Source organism: Python bivittatus, unplaced genomic scaffold (genome assembly GCF_059951505.1).
Source record: "Python bivittatus isolate LINGU-HERP-01145 unplaced genomic scaffold, Pbiv_v1 ctg000480_np1212, whole genome shotgun sequence".
NCBI lineage: Eukaryota > Metazoa > Chordata > Lepidosauria > Squamata > Pythonidae > Python > Python bivittatus.
The window spans coordinates 27,950,975-27,974,678 of NW_028277075.1; the positions used below are offsets into that span (position 1 = coordinate 27,950,975).

General features: G+C 40.5%; 1 protein-coding gene across 9 annotated transcripts in view; it reads right to left on the reverse strand.

The window, feature by feature from the left end:
* The window catches only part of RGS6 (regulator of G protein signaling 6), a 250,205-nt gene that overhangs the window by 96,823 nt on the left and 129,678 nt on the right, over positions 1-23,704 (reverse strand). The gene's annotated exons all lie outside the window — the stretch shown is intronic.

Below are 23,704 nucleotides of genomic sequence, written 5' to 3' on the forward strand. Positions count from 1 at the left end.
CTCTCTGCGAGACACCTTTGAAGTTAGCTAGGAGTCCTCATTATGTTGCACACCTGCTGTACAGAGTATTCTGGTGGAAGCAACCAGGTGTTGAAAAAATAGAAATTTCTTGTCCTTTGTGGGATTTTAATTTAACAAGAATGTTTCTTCTTGCTGCCTGTCTCTGATTGACAATGAATTCCTGTAACAGGAATCTCCTTTTAAACTCTGAAGTATGCAGTTTTCTTTCAGCCAGAGGCTCTGCTTGGTCTGAGAGTAATATGTCAAGGTCACCACATGAAAAAGCTGGTGGGGCCACAACAAAGACTTTGGTGAGGTGAAAGCAAAAACCTAATTTGGTTTGATTAAATGTACACAGGATTAAAATTCAGTTCAATGAGTTAAATTCAGTTAAATGTGAGTTAAACATGACTATTTACCGTGTATTTAGTAACTTTCTTTCTGTCAAAAGCTTATGCTTTAAGCTAAGTTAGGCTTTGGGATTATCTGAGATCCAGACAAGAAATCTTTCCCCTCTTCTCAACTATGAGCAAAAATGTGGTTTTCTCACAAGGGAAATTTCGCATGTCTTTTCATATGTCAGATGCTCGCTCTCATTTGCCTAGGATATAGATTGTGCATGAGAACCTCTGGCCTTCTTCAGATTGGGAAAAAACAGCCAATTTTCTCATAAAGACTTGGGGAAAATTGTGGGATTACATGCTCACTGAGTGAGTTCACAGAGCATTTTAAGCCAATTTGGACTGGTACGTTGTGTGGATACAGCCACGGTTTGTGTACAATTGTTTGTGTACAATCCGCATGTTGTGAGAATTCACCCCATCAGGCTTTAGCTACAAATCACTGTTATGCAAACCTTGACTTAGCATGCTGTGTGTGGAAAAAAAGTGGGGTTTTCAGAACATCCAGGCTCTTGACCAGTAGATGGTACTCTTGTACAGAAAACCCAAAACCAAATAGCTATTTGTTCTTAAAGCTTCAGTTATAACTTTTTTTTGAAGTATATTATATTTTGGCAAGGCAGGTTGCCAGCATCCATGAATACATTGATTTGTTGATTAGCAATCATTAAGCACTTGAGAATGCTGCTTAACCTTTTAGACTGAAAACAGTTGATCTGAAACTGATATGATGTCTGTTCCCAGTAGTTTGCTAAGAGAAGTCTGTCTGCAGTGGGTAAGATCAAGTGGATGTTTGTTGCAGCAAACACATGTTCTGGTTACTGTAATTCATGGCCTGCCATAAGCATGAGAGTATAAAATAATCATGTGGCAAGTTAAATCTAATATTTTAAATATTTCTATGCCTGCCTTCCTTATATTTCTACACAGTTAATTAGTTAATTAATTATGCTTATCTATTGAATAAATAAATTAATGTATATGTACAATGAATCATACCTAGTAAAATAATAAATATGGGGCAAATGGATCAGTCAATATTCTCTTTCTCTTTTCTTTTCTATCCTGTTCCCTGATGTTTTAAATAATAGATGTAATTAACATTTGTACAGAGCTTTTTAGGGCAACATTCTTTAAATAACACACAGCTTTTTAAAATTGTTTTTATCTGAGAAGGAAATGAAACAGAAGATGTTGGGTCCAGAGCAGAACAAGTATTCTGAAATGGTAAGAACCAGTGATGTATTTTGCACTAAATGACTTTACATACTAATTGATGAGAAATTAGAATATGTAGCATAGATTATTGATCATTGCTAAGCCACAAGGATACTAATAACCTGCTCTAGATAGAAGTAGTTTTGCTGTCACTTGTGGAAGGGAAAGAAAATGGGTTAGGTGTATCTCTCTGCAGAAAAAAATTCAGTGTTCAGTATTAATAAAGAGATGGCATAAAGAAATGTTATGATTGATCTCTGATAGGTGACTTCTTGGTGGTCACCTGAATATCTACCTATTATTTGCCTATCTATCCATTGTTTTAAATATTTGAAAATTGATGTTTTCATTCCCCTTTTCCATGTGTATAGGTTCTGTCTAAATTTGAAGCCACGAGGTGCCCAGAAAAATGAAAAAAAAAGATTGCTCCTTGGATTTCTGTTATTAAAATGCTAGGAATATAATCACTGAAAATCAGCCTTCATTATGATTCACTTCAGTATGGGATATGCACTCATCTTGTTGAACCACTGGAGAAAAGCATTTATTCTTTTCTGATAGGATCCAACTTGAGTTCTACGCATCTTGGATTAACAGAAAGTAAGGCTCAGTCCATGTTTACGTTGAGCAGCTATAGATCAAATGCTTGAATCTTCTTCCCTGAAATACAGAACTGCTTCACCACTGTCACAGGTTCTCAAAACACCCTGCTGATTTACGCTGTCCATATATGTTACCAAAAGACACAATAGCACAGTATGAAGATTTTGGCAATATGCCCTTGTGTTAATATACAAATCTCACAGTTTAGCAACACATCAGTCGAGGCACAATTCAAACTTGTGCTGATAAATCCTTTTATAATTACATTAACATAAGCCCCAGCACTATATCTAGTCAGATACTTTTGTATATGCACACTCAAGCACCCAACTAATTTGAAAGCTTTCTGCTGTTTACCAAACATCTGTGGGAAATCCTCCTTTGAGGTCCTCAGAACTGCATAATATGCTACATATAAGTATTTGGAAAATATCCTGGAAAGGAAAATGTGAGAGACATCCTTCTTTGGCAATTATGCAGAATGTCTTGACATTCCCTGGGGATATCATTAAGTGATCACATTGCCTTCCATGCAGTTCTGGACAAGAGATGAGCTGACCCTTTTCTTTTTTATCCTCTTTGAGAAAAAGTAACTATAACAGCTTCACAATTGGAAGAAGATGAAAGAGCAGAAAATCTCTCTTTTCTTTTCTAAGGACTTCACTCAGAGATGACTGATAAAACTCAAAAGATAGTCTCCCTGCACCATATCACACACAAGTGATTCTTAATCAAAGCATGCTTTGTTCTTTCTCTATGGCTTATTTACAGACTTAACCTTCTTACAGTGATATATTAGAATCCCAGTGAACATCAATTATTAGTACAGCTAGGGCACAAAGGAGAGGTAATGTTGTTTCTTGCTGGCAAGAACTCTCTTTCACCATTTTACCTAACAACAACGTTTGCAAACAGTTATTGTGTTGTTATTTCCAAGGGCAAGCTTTCAGTACTAGTCTTTATTTGTAAGATGAGTGCATTTTAAATGCTCTGGTGCTTACAGAGTTGCTTAAAACTACTGCTTGCATTCTGGATGTGCTTACCCCTGTGATCTTAACGCGATGCTATTCAAGCAGATACATAAAGACTAAAGATATGCAGCTTCTACCCAAATAAATATAGAAAGCATAAAAAGCATAGATTGTCTTTAGACATGAAACATCCTTTGCAATACACTGTTCCTTTTCCAGCATTTGCAGGAAGGTGGGTGGCTGGAGGAGCACATTTCCTATAATGTTTTATTGCAAATAAATCCTAAGTATCCTGTCCAAATGAAGAGGCAAATTATGATAGGATATACTTGGATTTTGTTTGACTTCTCTCTCTCAAGGTGCTTTTCCCATTCCTTCCCTATTCACTCCTCCTAAAAAAACAGCACTTCTCAACAGGTGTAAGAGGTATTTTGCACTTTAATGGGCAATATCTTTTTATTTAGCCTTTTACCTAAAGATCCCCAAATTCCAAACATTCCTCTGTCAACACACCTCTCACTGAGTCTTCCTATCATATACAGGTATCCTTGTTTAGCAACTGCCTTTTTTAGCAACCATTTGAAGTTATGACGGTGACAAAAAAGTAACTTTACGACCAATCCTCGTGTTTATGACCTTCATAGGTCTGTAACGCAAAGGAAAGATGAAGTAAGATCATAAGCACAGTCAGAGTTTTTCTTAGCATACATTTCACTTAATGACCAAATTGCTAGTCCCAATTGTGGTTGCTAAACAAAGACCAGCTATAGGTATTTCTGTACTCTGAAATAGTGAAAGGTGTCCTTATTTTCTAATAATGGAAAAAGCTGTTAGGTGCTATGAAATCTTGAGCAACAGAATTTATGAAATCATTTAAGAAAAATCAACTGTATTATGCTTAGAGAGTTAAGATTCAAACGTTACCTGCTAAAAGATCCTCAGCTTCTTCATATCATGTAGGAATGTAAATGTATATATACAGATATATAAAGAAGTATAATACTTCTTTACAAGTAGATTTATTAGCTCGGAATATATATGGGAAAGCATTCTTTATTACTTTGAAAGGTAGGGAGAACTGAAAGAGAACTGCATTTTGGAATTTTGTCTCTGCTTCTTTCTTTGTGCCTGATCCTGATTGGTCATTTTGGTGTGTTGGTTGCTGATTGGTCCTTCATTCATGTCAGCTTCTGATTGGTCATTTTTGGAGAGCTGAATTTTGATTGGTTATTGGTTGGTGCTAGATTCTGGTTGGTTAGTCTGAGCAGCTGAGTCTTGATTGGGTCCTTGTCCAGGCAAGTTTCTTATTTGCCCATTTTGGGGAGCTGATTCCTGTTTAGTCCTGCTTTGGGGCAGGATCTTGGTGTGGCACAGGGCAGGTAACCAGCCTTTGTTAACTTTCAGACTTTCTTCTTTCTTGTTGAAGCTGTTGGTGAGAGACCAGCCCTCACCAACATGCACCAATCGGAAACCAGCTTGGCTAAACCGGTGAACATTTGGGTGTGAATGAGGATAACTGGTTGAAAGGAGGGGCCCTTGCCTCGGATTGGGGGCCCGGGAGGTCCAGTTAGGGAGGTATTTGGGCCCAGAACCCCCGGGGGCTATGCGGTGAGCTACACCATCGAGGTGGTGATGGGCAGGGGACATTATGGTGGGAGCTGGAGGGCGGGCCATCTTCAGAGAAGACGCCCCCGGTATGTCTCACCGGTGGCATGTTCCGGCTCTCCTGGCTCATTCCCAGCTCCTGGTCAGCAGGTTCGTAGGCTTTTGGCTGCTGCTGCTTAATGCCAGATCGGTTAACAAGGCCCCCCTCATATGTGACTTGATCACTGAGGAGGGGGCTGACCTGGCATGCATTACCGAGACCTGGCTGGGCCCCGAGGATGGGGGGTGCCCCTCTCGGAAATGTGCCTAGCTGGGTTCATGGTGTGGCACCAGCCGAGATGCCAGGGCAGGGGACGAGGATTGGCTATTGTGATCCAGGAATCTCTAGTGGCCTTCAGGGGCATTGCTCCACAAGTTTCTGGCTGTGAGACACTGTTCATTAGGTTGGGTTCCTGCGAACAGTTGGGAGTTCTGCTATTGTACCAGCTTCCCTGCTGCACGGCAGCCTCCCTGCCTGGGCTGCTGGAGGCCATTGCGGGGCTGGCAGTGGAATTCCCCAGGCTTATGGTTCTGGGGGACTTCAACCTGCCATCCCTGGGGCGGTCCTCAGACATGGCTCAGGAGTTCATGGCTAACATGGCAGCCATGGGCCTATCGCAAATGGTGAGGGACCCAACCCAAGACAGTGGCCACATGCCAGATTTGGTTTTCTTGTCAGAGCAATGGCAAAGTGATCTGAGGGGAGATTTACAGCTTTCTGCGCTGTCATGGTCAGATCACATCCTGATGACCCTGAGTTTCTCCTATTCCACCCCCCTCCACAGGGAGGCAGGACCCATGCGATTGGTCCGCCCCCAGCGCCTGATGGACCCGTCAGGGTTTCAGAGGGAGCTGGGGGATATTCCCATGGACCTGCTGCATGGTCCAGCGGAGGCCTTGGCTGCTGCTTGGAATAGGAAGGCGGCTGGGGCCTTGGACAGGATCGCGCCTATGCGACCTCTCTTGCCACATCATCCCGACACTCCCCGTGGTTTACAGAGGAGTTGAGGGTGCTGAAGAGGGTTAAGAGACGTCTAGAGCGCCGCTGGAGAAAAACAAAGACTGAATCCAACCGAACACAGGTTAGAGCCGCTGTTAAGGCCTACATTGTGGCAATAAGGGTGGGGAAGCACCTATACTTCTCTGCCTTATCACGTCTACAGAATGCCACCCGGCGGCCCTGTTTAGGATCACTAGGTCCCTCCTTGGCAAGGGGGATGTGGGGGTTCATTTGCAGGGCTGTGCGGAGGAATTTTCAGAGCATCTGCAGGACAAAGTCGCTCGGATTCATTCCAAGTTAGACTCTGAGCATGGGGCAGGGTCTGGGGAGATACCAGGGGACCGTTCTTATCCAGTTATCTGGGAACAGTTTGATCCTGTTGCTCCTGAGGAAGTGGACAGGGTCCTAGGGACTGTGAAGGCCACCACTTGCCATCTTGACCCATGCCCCTCCTGGCTGGTGAAAGCAGCTCAGGAAGTGACATGTGGTTGGATCCAGGCGATGCTTACTACATCCTTGCAGGAGGGAGTGTTTCCAGCTGCTTTTAAGGAGGCGTTGGTGCACCCCCTCCTCAAGAAACCCTCCCTGGATCCTACCATACTGGACAATTTTCACCCAGTCTCCCACCTCCCCTTTTTGGGGAAGGTGGTTGAGAAAGTGGTGGCTTCACAGCTCCAAAAGGTTCTGGAGGAAACGGATTATCTGGACCCTTTTCAGTCAGGTTTCAGGCCCGGTTATGGGATGGAAATGGCATTGGTCGTGCTTATGGATGATCTCTGGGGGGAGCGGGATGGTGGAAGTGTGACCATCCTTGCTCTCCTTGATCTCTCAGTGGCTTTCGATACCGTCGACCACGGTATCCTGCTGGGACGGCTCAGGGAGTTGGGGGTGGGCGGCACAGTCTTGTGCTGGTTCACCTCCTTTCTTCAGGGCCGATCCCAATTGGTGTTGATAGGGGGCGAGAGGTCCCATCCTCGGCCCCTCCTTTGTGGGGTGCCGCAGGGTTCGGTTCTCTCTCCGCTCCTTTTCAATATCTACATGAAACCGCTGGGTGAGATCATCCGCCACCATAGGATGAGGTATCATCAGTATGCTGATGATACACAGTTATACATCTCCATCCCAGGTGAAGCAAGTGATGCCGTGACTGCCCTTTCTCGATGTCTGGAGGCTGTAAGGGTCTGGATGGGGAACAACAGGCTTCGGCTGAACCCTGGTAAGACGGAGTGGCTGTGGGTTAATGGCTCCTCTGTATCCAGGACTTTGTCATCTTTGGTGCTCGATGGGGTGACACTACCCCAGACACCCCAGTGCATAATCTGGGGGTCCTCCTAGATTCACGGCTCCTGCTTGAAGAGCAGGTGGCAGCCGTGGCTGGGAGGGCCTTTGCACAGCTTCGGGTTGTGCATCAGGTACCCCCTTTCCTGGATCGGGATGCCCTTCAAACAGTCACTCATGCCTTTGTTATCTCCCAGATAGACTACTGCAATGCGCTCTAGGTGGGGCTACCCTTGAAGACTATCTGGAAGCTATAGCTGGTCCAGAATGCGGCTGCGCCGGCTATTTTTGGAGCCCCAAGAAGGGCCCATGTAACATCGTTGCTCTGTGAGCTGCATTGGGTACCAGTTTGCTTCCGGGTCCAATTCAAGGTGTTGGTTATTACCTTTAAAGCCCTACATGGCATGGGGCCAGGTTACCTAAGGGACCGGCTCTCCCCTATGTCTTCAACCCGTCCCACCCGATTGCACAGAGAGGTCATGCTTCGGACCGCCTCAGTAAAAGAATTCCATCTAGCGGGGTCCAGAAGGCGGGCCTTCTCTGCGGTAGCCCCCGCTCTTTGGAACATTCTGCCCCCTCACTCCTGGCCTTCCGAAGGGCCTTGAAGACTTGGTTCTGCCACTTGGCCTGGGGTGGGGAGGGAATACTTCAAGCAGGGGGATGGCTAGCCCCATAGTGGCCAGCTCTCCGCAGCCTGATTTTCCATCTTCTTGGATCTTCCTTTTTTTAGTATTGTTTTAAATTTTGGATGTTTTATGTGTTTTAGATATAGTTATAGTTTTAATGGTTTTTGTAAGTCGCCCAGAGTCCCCTATTGTGGGGGAGATGGGCGGGGGAGAAATCCAATAAATAAAATAAAATCAGAAGTCAGGTCACCTGGTTATAAAGACAGGAGCCCAGTCAGTCCCTGCTCGGTTGCTGGTGGTCTGCACAGCAGACCACTTTGCCTCTGAAGATGCCATCCACAGTTGCCAATCAAATATCAGGAAATCTGTTCTCAAGATATTCACCTCTATTGGTACAGATCACTAAACCCTGAAGCTCAACACTGCCCAACAGATACTGGCCATGAAAGCCTACAGCAGTATATTTGTGCACTGGCTCATAGCAGGGGTCCTCGTGTCAGGAGAATGGTGGGTCACATGAACACCAGTGCTGATACTGAAGGCCCTACCTCAAGCCTATGAGAACTAAGTGCTAAGGAATATCCACATCTTTGGGCGGTTTTCTGCCTAAACAGATTTTCTGTACCTCAGAGCAAGAGAGAGAAGAAAGAGAGACACAATCTGAGATGCCAATAAAAGAATGACCTGAATGAAATTACTGTAATGAACCCACTGCAGCTTAAAAGTCCATCTGAAAGTAGCCACCGAATTTACTTTATTTTGGAACAAACTGCCCCTCAATATCAGCCTTTGCTAACATGATGCTCTCCAAATACATGGAACGATAATGCCTACAACTCACAGGCAGCTATCATTTTTTATTTACACGCGCACACACACATGCACACACACACCCTCTACCTTATGTGCCACTTCAGTCACAACCAGCTTTAAGCAGCCATGGTGGATGAGAACTATGAAAGTGATGGTATCGTCACACAACATATCTGGAGGGCAACAATGTAGGAAACCTGGTTAATACAATAACACATTAGAATACAGTACAATGTCTTGGGGGGGAAGAGATTGATGAGGACACAGTTTATAACAAGATTGCAGAATGTTACCGGATTTGTATCCTTGGATCAGTTTGGTTGTTTTGCTAAATCCACAGGGGCCTTTAAGAAACCCAGATTTACTATGCAGTACTGTGGTGCAGTATTCTCTGTGACAGGGGAAGAGGGGAGAAATCTAATTCACAGTTTTGTTAGGGGACACAAGGAAGCACATGGCAGCATTTTCTTTTCCAGGGTAGAAGGGAGCCCCATTTAAGAATTTTAAGTGGATTCTCTTCCAAATGTGTGGGATGGTTTCATTTAATTATAAAAAAATGCATGTAGATAGAGTTGCTTTTTAGGAAATCCTTTAATCTGCCTTACTTGATCAGTAACTGTAGTGATTAGGCCATAAATATAATTTTTTTCAAAAGCCAACAGTTTAATGGTAATTAACTTTTCAGGAATGGTTCAGAAAAGCTACATATAAATTGCTTTGTTAAGATTATTCATTTCTTTGGTGAAAACCGCTAAAATCCTAATTGCTAATTTTGTTTTAATCAGCAGCTATCAAGAACTTAGGTTTGTTAAGCTCCCTGCTGGCCAACCTCTCTTACAGAACAAGAACTCCCTCTGTAATAACTTGTCTTCTGTTTAAAGATGTGTTTATTTAATACATTTCTGGTTTTCTGTTACTTTATTATTTGAACAGCAGGTTGTTTAGTCTCCATTTCCAAAAAAACACTCTGCTAAATGAAACAAAATTGTTGGATTTGCACTGCAACTTGTGAAATATTTTTAAAGCATCACCTCCTTTCCTTTTAACATGCATAAATTGACATTTTCAAATACATACCCAGAAGATGTTTTCAAATTCACATAAGGACAATAAACAGTGCAATTACAATAGGATTTCATAGGCTACTGAACCTCCTTCTTTTGCAATCTGTGGACACTCCCTGTCCAACTGCAATATCAAATTTTAGTGGCACAATTGCCCAATGTCAGCACTGCCAGTTTCTACCATTTTTCAGCTGGGAAACACTACAAAATCATTGTGTATGCCCTAACATAGGTTTTAAATATCCTTCTATAATAAATCTAATACTCCAGCAAATTAGCAATAACTTCACTGTCACCTAGCTTTAAGGCACTTCTTAGCAATGAGAGAGAGAGAGAGAGAGAGAGGGATGCACAGCAACAGCCACGGTGAAGGGCAGCTGCCCTGAACTGTCCTGCATCCTGCTTTGAAAAGCCTATTCTTCCCACCTTGTACCCTTGTGATTCCCGGTGTTTACGCAGTCAGAATTTCAGCAATTACAAGCTAATCTTACCTGTGGTTTACAGAAGTGTGTTAGCTTCAGACCTTGGCTAAAACTGTGCCAAAAGAAGGCTACAAGTGTCAGAAATTATCTGAAAGGCCTGGCTCTCTCATGTAGCCAGATATCCTCTCATAGGCCCCCTCTCCAATCAGGAGATGCATTCATTGTCCTTTCTGATTAACCACAGTCAGCATCCCACTGAAATCTTAATCTGTGGTTAATTTTAGCCAAGGTCTGAAGCTAACACAGTTCTGTAAACCACAGGTAAGATTAGCTTGTGATTGCTGAAATTCTGGCTGCTAAACTTTGGACCAACTATAGGATCTAAACTGTCATAAGGAGTCCCATTAAAAGTGAAGGGCTCTTCGAGTTGAGTTTGACTCCGAGAGATTTCATAAAAGGCTTAGTTTTAGGGAATCATCCAACCTACCTTCTTAAAACAAGCAATAGAAGCATAAAGACTAAGACAATACTCCTATTACTAAGGGAATTAGCACTAGACAGAAATGTAGAACACTGTTCCTGCCCATTCATTTTAGGAAATAACATTTCATCCCCAGGCAGCTACTCATTAACTCTCAAGTTGAAGAACTGCCCACTTCAATCATAGCACCCTTATGTAGATTTAGCAGTTGTTTATTAATCTTTACCCAGCTGATCACATATTACAAAAATAATTTAAGGTTTCATGAGAATTTGAGGAAAAGCTGAGATATAAATAGAATTATCAGTATCAGAGGCAATGAGGACTGTAGCCCAGAAACAGCTGGAGGCTCACCGATTCCATACTTCTGCTTTATATCTTCTCTTTGCCCAGTTTACCATACTGTAATTTGAACTGGGATAGATGGGGCTGAAAATAGGACTGAGGTGAGATTGGTTACCATCCACTTGGGCAAGAATTACAATCCATGTCGGTGGCCTTGAAATAGGAAAGATATAGAATTCTGATTATTTTTTCTCAAACTCTCAAAAATTCTCAAAGATTGCGGGTTGGAGCTATAATTTAACTTCGCTGATCCACTCATTGCTTCATATTATATAAGAAAATCACTTTGCCTGCATACACCATACTAAGGAACATAATCCCAAATCCTGTTAGATACTCCATTTCAGTGAAATGGTGGCAAAGCTTCCAACAAATTCAGAGCTTCATTTCAGTTGAGATGCCAATATTTTGGCTGTTGTCTTGAAATAAAGAAAAATACATGCTAAAATGTTTTTTGGAGATTTAAAAAAAAATTATGCAGACATATTCCAGTTAATTCAAGACATTTTTGCATCTTTGGCATATTTTATTTCAGATTGAGGTTGAAATGCTATTATTTCAAAAACTAGTATTAGATCCACGTTCAATTGCCTCTGCTGCTACATACCCTTGTGCTTGAGGAATTAGTACTTTTTTGAATACACAGTTATATTGGAGGAGCTTGCCACTAGAATAGTTACATGAGGGCTATTAAATACATATATTATGAAAGTAGAAACATATGGGGGACTAGGGGTCGTGTAGAGAACTAGAAACAGGAGAAGGCAAGGGCTACAAAACAGTATTTTTTTTTTCCACCTGCTCTTCAAAACAGATGTTGGCATGACCACAGGCAAAGGAAAGATTCTGGTGGGTCAAGCTTGCCTCTGTTGACTGCAAGGACACATCCACGTTGCTTTCTTGGCAACAATATGGAAGTGCTTTGCCCCTGCCTTCTTCCAGGATGTTCTCAGTCTAAAAGATGTGTGATTTCCTCCAACTAAAGCACTAACCAGATCTGATCTTGCTCAGCATTTTCTGAAATCAGCCAAGGTTGCTAGGTGCTACCTCTCTGCTGTGACTGCATGATCCCAACATAGTACTTAATAAACTTCATTTTCAGAAATACTGGAATAGTTTGCTCCAGGGCAGCAACAGCATTTTATGTGTCTCAGCTACAGCCTGTTTTCAGGTGGAATTCTAAATGGGGAAAAAAACCTCACTATACTTTATAATTTCCTACAGTGAAGTTATATTTATCTATTTCAAGTAAAATATTCTGTTAAACTCAGATAGAATGCTAGGTTCTGTCAGTAACATATCAGGGGTCAGTAACATATGCTCATGTATGTCAATACCATAAAGAAAAAAATAACCTCTGACCCCAGTAAGAACTGAAAACTGACATATTTTTTAGAAAAAGAAATTTAGAAAGGCCTATTGTATATTAAAAAAAATAAACACACAACAAAGTTGCCCTTGAAAATGGCATCGTCTTACTAAATTTGACTTCCTAGCAGTCCAAAAAAATTGCAAAATTGACCCAATTATTTGATGTCATCATGCTGTATGTTTTCCTGCTTCTGTTCCACAGCTATTACTGGCAAGGAAAGAAAGTCATCCAAAATAATGTGAGTAGAGCATTGTGTAAGTTGTTATGCATGCCAGGGAGAGGCGAACTCTTCACAAGATTACCAACTGTACAGCTAGCCCTGTGTTTTGTTACTAGATTATACAGCTATTCCTAATGAATCTGCCTGCTATTTATCTAAATACATACATTCTGTAAATCCACCACTATTAAAGAACAATATAAAGACAGGATGTTTAATATGCTATACTCAATCGTAGATCTCCTCTAGATCTCATACTAAATTTTACATGAATATGGACAGAGAAAAATGTACAGAAAAAGTAAAAAGACGGGGCAACTGGACAATCATTCACTGGATAAATGTTAGGGATCAGTATCAATGAATATTGCAACAACCAACAAAATTGCTCACCTAATTAAGAATGAGAAAAGGGAATAAACAGCCTTTAATTAAAAACCAATTTACTTAGCAGATAGAAACATCTGCCTAAAGAACTTATTCTATAAATTTCATTAGCTACAACAGGCAGCTAAGAATTGAGGGCTGCTTTTATTTCAGATCAAGTGCTTTGGTAAAGAATGCCAGACAAGAAGTCCTAATTTAAATCTCAGGTCAACATGAACCCACCATCCCATTTCTTTTTTTTAAAAAAAAATAGTTTTTATTAAAAGTTTTTACATATATCATAAGAAATACATTCAAAGAAAGAGATACAGTAAATGTGAAAGAGAAAAAAAAAGGAAAGGAAAAAAGAAACAAAGAAAAAAGGAGATAGAAAAAAAGAGAAAGAAAATAAAAGAACTCAAAACATGAAAAGAAATATAAAGAAATGGCTTCTGCTCTTCCTCTCGGCAGTTATACATACGATTCTAATCAAACCTCTCTCTCTAAGATTACATCATAATTACCTTCTTTCTATAACCTATTCTTTCTAATCATCAAAACCATAAGTCACAAAACCATTTTCTTTTTTCAGCAAAAAGTCCATAAGCTGTTTCCAGTTATTGATGAATGTCAATAATGACCTTTCTCTAATCAAAGAAGTCAGTTTGCCCATCTCAGCAAATTCTGTCAATTTTACCAACCATTCCTCCATGGTGAGTAGTGCCAAATCTTTCTATCTTTGTGCATATCATAATCTCACTGCAATAATTATATATTGAAATAATCTTTCATGATACTTTTCTAACTATGTATCCATTAGTCCTAAAAGGAAAAGTTATGCTTCAATTGAATATTAATTTTTTAAATCCTCTCTATTAATGTGTGCATTTGAATCCATTTTTGTTTTTTGTTTTTGTATGTCCAGCAAGCATGATAGAATATCCCTTCTTGTTGTTCACATTTCCAACATGCATTTGGAATGCCTTTATACATTCTAGATAATTTCTCTGGCATCATGTACCAATGATACATTATTTTATAAAAATTCTCTTTAAGATCACAACATAATGTAAATTTCAATCCTTTTGATCACACACACACACACACACACATTTTAACAATTAAATGTTCATCGGTACACAATTGCACTTCAAATTTGTCTTACTTTGCTCTATATCATAAGTCTTTTTATTAATTTTAAATCTTTCTGATAACTGTAAATGGGAAAACCATTGACAGCTATAGCCTTCTGCCATTACTTGTTCTCTTGATTTAATTTTATATTCCCCTTGACGATTCTCCAATATTTCTGGTACCTTAACCATTTGTCTTTGCCTGTTGTTTCTCTTTTGTAAAATGCTTCTTGTGTTGAGATCCACAGAGGTGTTTTCAGGCACAGCTTAGGTTTATACCTATTCCATATTCTCAATATGGCACATCGAATAAAGTGGTTTTTAAAATCCATTAACTTCAACTTTATCGTACCATAAATATCCATGCCATCCAAACCTCAGGTCATGCGCTTCAACTCTAAAAGTCTTTTGTTTCTCAGCAATACCCATTTTTTCATCCAAACTAAACAGCAAGCTGCAAAATACAATTTCAAATCTGGTAAACCCAATCCTTCTCTTTCCTTTGTATCTTGTAACACTTTGTATTTAAATCATGGTTTTTTCTTTTTCCATACAAATTTAGATATATCCTTTTGCCATTGCTTGAATGGTACATCAATTGTCAAAACAGGTATTGTCTGAAACAAAAACATCATTCTTGGCAAAACATTCATTTTTGTCACAGACATACACCCCAACAGTGTCAGTTTTAATTTCTCCCAACTTAACATGTCCTTCTAAATTTCATTCCATATCTTAACATAATTATTTTGAAATAACATTCAATTCATATTTGTCATAATACCCAAGTATTTTATTGTTTTCTCAATCTTAAAACCAGTTTTCTCCATCAGTTCTATTTGATCTTCTATTTTCGTATTTTTTGTTAACATCTTCTTCTTCTGATTATTAATCTTAAAACCTGCTAGCATACCAAAGTCCTTTAATTTTCCCATTAATGCTTCTACTCCCTCTGATGGATCCTACAAAACTACCACCAGCATCAGCAAATGCCCTTAACTTATAAGTTTCTTTTTTAATCTTTACTCCCATGATGCTCTCATCTTGTCTGATATCTCTATTCATGTAATGGAATGTGAGAATGACCCTGGAAGATGGGGGGAAGAGATGCTGCCTAGGGAATGATCAGACAAAAGGGGGAGGAGCCCACAACTGAGTAATGGGCAGACAAAGAAAATTAGAAAGGATCCTCCCTAACTTTCAGGCAGTAAAAAGAGACAGCAGGAGATTTGTACTTTCAGACTTGCAAGTTTCTGTTAATGTAGCCTTACAATAAAGTAGAATTAGTTGTCTTCTTTAGGTATTAATGCTATATTGGCCTCTTTCCATCTATCAGGAATCTTTCCATTCTGTAAAATAATACTCATCATTTGTTGCAAAGGTTGTAAAAGTTCATCCTCAAAACATTTATAATAAGAGGCTGGCAAACCATCTGGACCAGGTGCCTTTCCTGTTTTAGTCTTTTTAATAGCTTCACAAACTTGGCTTATTGTCCATTCAAAATTTGTCTCTGATTCTCTGTAATCTTCAGTAAATTCTGTTTATGTAAATATTCATCCACTTTTTCCAAGGAAATTTCTTGACCTTTATATAAAGTAGAATAATATTGGTAAAACACTTTTCACACATTTGCATTATCTGTTATTACAGTATTTTCTTCTTGTAACTTTAGTATCACTTTCTTTTCTTTTTGCAACTTACATGCCAACCATTTCCCCGGTTTATTTGCAGATTCAAAATGTCTTTGTTTTGCATAATTCATCTTTATTTTTATCTCTCTCATTGAAAAATCAATACCTGTAGTGCCCCACATGGTAGCATCTTCAGTGTCCTGTTGTATCTGTTGTGATATCACATCTGTCATTGTCACTTCCATGCATTTCCTCCAATTCTTCTTTGAATTTTCTCAGAAAGTCTTTTGCTTTCTGCAGAGAGTTCAGTCTGAATCTCTGCTGTTTAAAAGTAAAAATCACCCCTTCCATCTTATCCCCTCTAAATGGAGTCTTTTTCTGCTTGAGCTTGTCTGTCAGAAAAAAAAAATACTCTTTTCTCTTGCACAGTATTATAATTGGAATTTCCTTAAGTACAATTACATCTGTATTATCAATTCTCAATCTAGTATTAAAATGCTGCTGCCCAATTTGATCCCTAGTCTTCTTCCTGACAAAGTGCACAAGGACATCCTTTGGAACATTTCTTAATTTTGCAAATTGTGTATTAATCCTATAAACTTTATTAATCTCTGCCTCTGTGTCATCTTCATCCCAATACAAAAAGTTAGGCAGGGACTTAACAAACTTTTCTTTGATATCTTTCCCATGGTCTTCTGGAATTGCTTTAAATCTTAAACAAAATTCTTTTTCTCTCAGTTCTAGTAATGCCAAGTTATCCAAAACTTTCTCCATCTTTCTGTTTATAACTTCTGTCTTACTTTCCAAAACTTCCAATTTGCCATTAATTTGTTTTACATCTCCAGTCAATTGTCCTACAGATTCTTCAATCTTCTTAACTTCTTCTTTCATGTGCTTTTTTTATCCCTGCAAATCCTTCTTCCATTTCTTTTTTAAAAGCATCCAAACTATTGGCAACTGTTTCACTTTTCCTCTTGCCAAATTCCTCAAACATTTTGTGCTATAAATCTGGTGTGATGCCCTTATCTGTAAATTATAAAAGAAGTATAGAAGAATCTCTCCTTCCTTCTCCTATTTTTGCTGCTTTTTTTTGTGATTGCCATTGTAATATTTATGGCCCCAAAGTGAAAGTATGTCAATTACTAGGGCAAAAGTAAAAAGCAATCTCCTCCTCCTCCTTCTTTTTTTCCTGTTTTGCTTTTCACTGTCTTTAACACTTTAGTCCCAATGAGCTCTCCCTAGCCACAGTCACGCAGTCTGGCTCATATTACCCTTCTCTTCTTATTTTGCAAAATCCACCAATTATCTACTTTTCTTAATAATAAACAATCAGCATTCCCACAAAGGTCCAGTCTGTTTTTCTAGTTAATTTTACTATTTTCAAAGGCACTTTCATGAAAGAAAAAAAATATTCTTTTGTTTTCTAAAATTACTGTCCCCTTTATCCATTTAAAACTTTTTAAAATCACAATATTGTTAAGCTTTTTGCTTTTAAGTCAAAATCCTTTAAGATAATATTTTTTTCTCTTCTTAATTCTAAAGAGAAAGCAACTCACCAAGTATCTTTATTCTTTCCTGCCAGTTGGAAGATCTCTCTTAAGTTGTAAATTAATTATCTCCGAAAGTGAGGCCTTTGCAGGTCAAGTGTCCGTAAAGGCTGCACAGCGGTTTTGAGCATGAAGGTAATCCCTCGGCTCCCAAACCACTCAACCCATGATCGACTGCAAGAAACTCAATTCCTGCAGTCTCCTTGCGAGGAGCAACTATCCAGAACACAAGTGCACAATCTCTCGATTTCTCCTTCTTTGGAGAGAATTTCATCAGCCAGAACTTGCCACCTAGCTGGCAATCTTCGCTGCGGTGCTGTCCCCACTTGCAGAAACACGTGCAGGGAAGTCTAGCCTGCCATAGGTCTTCACGTGGAAGCCCCCACCAACCCATTTCTGAGAGAGTGATCCTGGGGTAACAAGCCATGGCTTATTGACCTGTTCATGAACAGTATATTCTATCTTATTCTTCTCATGCATCTGTGGCTTCATAAACTAGGATAATAATAACTTTTGGCAAGCTGTGGTCTCCTGCCTCCATATGGGTGGTGCAGCGGCTTAATGACGCTGAAAGTTGCTGGCCAGAAATGGTCGACGCTTCAGCGGTTCGAGTCCAGCCTTCGCGTTAGCAGGGTGAGCTCCTGTTTCCTCCCCAGTTCCTGTAAACCCAACAGTTCGAAAACTCACGTGAGTAGATAAATGGGTACTCTCACTCCAGTGGGAGGAAAAATGCTGGCGGCGCCTTGCAAAAAGGAGTCGGGAGCAGTTGCTGGTAAGCGCGAAAAACCGCGTGCGCCCAAAAAGGGCATGAAGCAACAGAAACCCTGCCTCCTGCGCTCGCCAGCTGGGCTCTGCTCTAGGAAGGAGGCTCTGGCAAACCACTTCCGAAACACCTTGCCTTGAAAACTGCAAAGGACTCGTCCAAGCAGTCACTGCAGAGTCGGTAACGACTGAGTGCAGGAAAAAAAAAAAAAGCCAGGATATGCAAAGCTGTTTTTATGTATTCACACACATGCCTTTATAATGCAAACATAAATACAATGTACATGGACATATATATTCACATACACATATATTCACACACACATACATGCACGCATATACACATCATTACATTTCTCATATTAAGATTAGAAATTCTACTACACCAAGGGTTTCATGAATCTCCTTCACTACTGCAGTAGCTCTAATCTTGGATGAGATATTGCTGCCTGCTTTCTCATTTCCTTTCTGTCACTATATATAGCTATTCACAGATAAGTTTAGACTCAGAGGCACAACAGATTCTTCGCAGTCATTTTATCTGAAGGAGATGCAATCTGCATCAAGGCAGCAATCTTATGGAAGGAGCCCTTTGAACTTGGTGGGACATTCACCTGAGTGAAGTGCTTTGTTTTAGCATCAACAGGTCTACTTGGAATTCTACCCCATAGGTGACTATCCAAGACGTGATCAGAGAATTATACAGAGCTGAAGGAAGTAGAGGCTATTGAAGCTCAATGCAATAAATCCAGAAGTAGAACATTTGCAGCAGAAGACTACACAGCCTCTGCTTGAAGATTTGTTGCTTAACAAGTTTTGTTAAATTGGCTGTCAGCACTGATATTTCTTCAGTGATTTGTAAAGTATACTTTCCTTATAAACAGGGGTGCAATCTACATCATAGAGAGATTCAGATGGCATATTTGTTGCCTTGAAAAAAGTCCTATTCCAACTACTATTTTAATGAATGCAACAGGTCAGTTTTCAGAAAGCTAGATTCTCTATAAAGACAAGTATAATCAGTTCAGGACTTATCTTATTTTCTCCTAAGGAACTAGAATGCTTAGCCAAGTCTATGAATGTTAAGAAAGAAAATCAGGTGCTCTCCCCCTCTCCCCCCCCCCCCGCTTTTTTGGCTAAATATACATAGTGACCTTGACATGTCTTTTATATTTGAGCTGGAGGAATATTTAATTTTAACCTGCACATTTTCAGATATTAGTTCCTGAGAACCCTGAAATTACATCATCATGCTTTTTGTGCCTTCTCCAACAAGCTGCCCTTTAAAGGAGCTGGACTACAATTCCAATCATTCCCAGCAACCAGCATGAAAAATTCCAGGTTAGGTGACATGGCAAGGAGTGATGTCAGTATCATATCTGAAGAACACTAAACTGGAAGAGGCCAACCTACATTTTTGTTCACTTTTAAAGACTACACTTATAGCAGAATTAGGAACCATTATGGTTACAGTGGTACTGATAAGCACAAAAGCTAAGCTTTCATGCTTTTCTTAAAATGTTTGCTTGGTTGGCTGGGCCACAAAGGTTATGAATTATGGAGCTTCAATGCATGCAAAAAAGATTGTACTATTTTCTTTTAGCTTTTGGGAAGCACTCAGCAAGTCCTTTAGACATTTATCTGCACAGCCTAATTTGACAATATAAAGGGAACAAGTGAGGCCCACAAATAAACATGCAACAATGTGCCACATTTAAGCAAATATATCTAATCTGCATAATTCATTCCCGTTATGTACACTGTCAACTTTAATAAGCATTGACTGCATACGCCTCTTTGTTTTGATAAATCATATTTTGTAACAGGAAAAATATCAAATACAGATCTCAGATAATATGACCAACCTATGCATAGGTTATCTTCATATCGGCATTTCCGGCTTCTCCCAGAATTCTGGATGCCTGAAAGTACTCAATATAAAATAGGCAGAATATGCAAATTGAAAAGTTCTTTGGGCTATTTCTGATCTTATTAAATGTGTTTCACAAATTAAAACAAGTAGTTCAACTAACTTTTAGCCCTTTCTTCAGCTGGCAATGGGTTTTAGAATCCTCAAAAAATAAGTGGCACAACTAGAATCAATTCCTCCCACTGCAAAGTGGAAGATGTAATTGCCCTCAGCGTTGAACCCAGATGATCCTGCTTTGCTATGAATTCAGTTTCAAGGCAGTTCACCTCACCAGGTTTCTAATCTGAACAAGTGGCAATGCCATCCTCTGAGACAATGCATTTCAACCCAGAAGCTCCAATATAGTATGACCCCTCCCTGCCACTGAGGTAGGATGAACTGCCCTAGAACAGAGAAATGTTACACGCAACTGTAAAGGTCAATGTTTTTTCTCTGTCGTAGTCTGACTGTCAAGGGCACAGCTTGGCCACGTGAGCAGTTGCAGAGAAAAGGGGAAAAAAAGGTTAAGCTCCCTAGAATTGCTTGAAAACTGGCATGTAGATTTCAAAAGGAGGGGGATTTTCTTCTAGGTTTGGCAAGAGATGCTGTTGGAGAGAGAGGTGACTAGAAGAGATGTGGAACAGAGGAGGCAATGGCTGCGAGAGCCAGAAACCAGAGGATCCACAGTCAGGGAGAAGAACCAGGAGCCTGTGGCAGCTGAAGCCAAAGAAGGAATCTGCAAAAAGAGCCAGCAAAAAGGAAAATGCAGCCCTGGACTCTAGATAGTGGAGAACAGATTCCAAATATTCAGGTGCTGGAAAACTGGGCAAGAGTGTGTTAAGGACAGATGTTGTTAGCATTTGTAAATCTGTGCTTAAGATAAGTAAGTGTGGGAGGAGGCAGAAACTAGCAGCTAAACACTGGCCCTACAAAAGGAAGTAGTAAAAATGCAACTCATAATTAGATCTATTAATTAGCAATAAATCTAATATATACACACACACATATACATGCACAGTGTATATACACACACACATGCAGAAATTCACTAAAAATCTTATGAATATGCTTTGTACTAAGCTTGTATAGGTAGTCCTCAACTTACAAACACAATTGGGACCAAAACTTCTGTCACTAAGCAATCTGGCCATTATGTGAGTCACACCCAATTTTACGACCTTTTTGCCGCGGTCATTAAGCAAATCACATGGTCGTTAAGCGAATCCGGCTTCCCCCATTGACTTTGTTTGTTGGAAGTCCCCTGGGAAGGTCGCAAATGGCAATCATGTGACCCTGGGACACTGCAACCACCGTAAATTTGCTTTGTGGGGTGCTTTGTGTTTTGTGGGGTTTTGTCTTTTTGTGTTTTGTTTTGTTTTGTTGTGCTTTGTGGGGTGCCACAGGGCTTGGTGCTCTCTCTGCTCCTTTTTAACATCTACATGAAGCTGCTGGGTGAGATCCTCTGTCACCACAGGATGAAGTATCATCAGTATGCAGACAATACTCAATTGTACATCTCTATCCCAGGTGAACTAAGTGATGCTGTGGATTTCTTTCATGGTGCTTGGAGGCCGTGGGGGTCTGGATGGGGAACAACAGGCTTCAACTGAACCCTGGTAAGATGGAGTGGCTGTGAGTGCAGGGGTCTTCTGTATCTGGGGGCTTACCATCTATGGTTCTGGATGGGGTTGCACTGCCCCAGACGGACCTGGTGCATAATCTGGAGATCCTCCTGGACTCATGACTTCTGCTAGGAGGGCCTTTGCTCAACTCGGTGTTATGTGCTAGTTGTACCCTTACCTGGATCGGGAAGCCCTTCTCTCAGTCACTCATGCCCTGGTCATCTCATGCATGCACTATTGCAATGCACTCTACATGGGGCTACCCTTGAAAAGTATCCAGAAGCTGCAGCTGGTGCAGAATGCGGTGGTACAGGCAGTTATGGGCACCTCTAGGGCTGTACATGTAATATCTCTACTGTCTGAGTTACATTGGGTGCAGGTTTGCTTCTGGATCCAATTCAAGGTGTTTTAAACACCTTTAAAGCCCTTCATGGCATGGGCCCAGGTCACCTGAGGAACCATCTCGTCCCAATTATACTGACTCATCCCACCTGGTCTGGCACGAACGGCATTTTATGTCCCCTGTCAGCGAAAGAATTTCGACTGGTGGGGTATAGGAGGAGAGCCTTTTCTGCCATTGCCCCTGCCCTGTGGAACGTCTTGTCCCCCTGAGGTGAGATTGGCCCCCACTGGCTCTGCTGACTAGCATGGGGATCCAATGCGGGTTCACAGCACTGGGGGTGGTTGGTGGCTAGAGGATCTCTGTCCATCTTTTAACTTTGTATATTTTTAAAAATATTTTTTATAGCTTTTTTTTTTACTTGTAAGCTGCCTAGAGTCAATTATACACTTATAGAGATGGGTGGTATATAAATTTGATTAATAAATAAATAAATATAATGGATGTTGGTTGCCAAGCACCTGAATTTTGAACATGTGACCGTGGGGACACTGCAACGGTCATAGTGCTAGGACTGCTTGTAAGTCACTTTTTTCAGCACTATCATAACTTAGAATGGTCATTAAACAAATAATTGTAAGTTGACTACCTGTATAGCAATAAACAGCACTGTATACAAATGTTAACTGGCTTTGTTCTTATCCATTCACACCCTCTGACAGCCATTAAAGCCTATACCTCCAGAAAATCTGCTGTCAGCAAAGATAGAACTAGGTACCCTTCATGCCCTATTTAGGCCTTTGATCTGGTCCTAGCCCCTACATTGGATCCTAGTTGTTTGTATCTGTAGATAGGGAGCTATCCAGAGTGCTGCATGGAATATGAATTTTTGCAAAAAACAAGAAACGTCTCCTATCTTCTGTACTCTACCTTGATTTATGGGAGACTGCACTTTGCCTTCCTTTCTTTGCTGTACTAGAACCTGTGTTCTTGCCCAGAACTTCCTCTTGGACACAAATGTACCCATGTAAGATCACCTTCTATGATACAGGTAGTCCTTGCTTAATGACTGTTCATTTAGCAGTGGTTTGAAGTTATGATGGCCTCGGAAAAAGTGCTTTACAACCTGTACTCATACTTAATGACCATTGCAAACTGTCATACCACCCCCCGTGGTCACATGATCGCAATTTGCAATTTTTTATGATGGTTGTTAAGCAAATCACTGCAGCCATTAAATGAACCATGTCGTCATTAAGCGAATTCCAGCAAAAAAAGTCCATTGGAGAAGCTGGATTCACTTAATGACCATGTTTTGCTTAACGACCATCATAAAAATGGTTGTAAAATTGGGTCCAGTCATGTGGTAACTCGCTTAACAACCACCCTGCTTAAAGACCAATTTTACGGTCCCTACTGTAGTCGTTAAGTGAGGACTACCTGTACTACAGCAACATGATTTTGCAGTTTTGGCAACTTCTTGAGATTATTCATTCTCTCATAAGCTCTTGCCTAATGAAAAGGATGCATCTGGAAGCCACCCAATGAAACCAGAGAACACAAGTTCCAGGACAGGTGTTCCAATAGAGCACAGGACAGGATGGGGCAGGCCTTTGACTCTCTGAAACTTTGGAGCCATTCTTAGGTACTTGGGGCAAAGCTACAGATTCCACTTCTATTATCTTCATGCCTTCCAAGCTGTCACTGATTTTACTGTGCAAAATAGAAGTGGGAGGGCAAGATTGCCAATTAATCCTGTGGGAAAAAATTCTTAACCCTTTCCTCACTGGGGGAAAATCCACTACCTGCATTTTTTTTTTCTCCATACCACTTCTAGATCTATGTTTACAACATAATCAAATTGCTCAAACCTGCACTGCTGGGTAAAAGAAACAAAGCAAACGATGCTGACTGTTGGTGAAGCTAGAAGGAAACT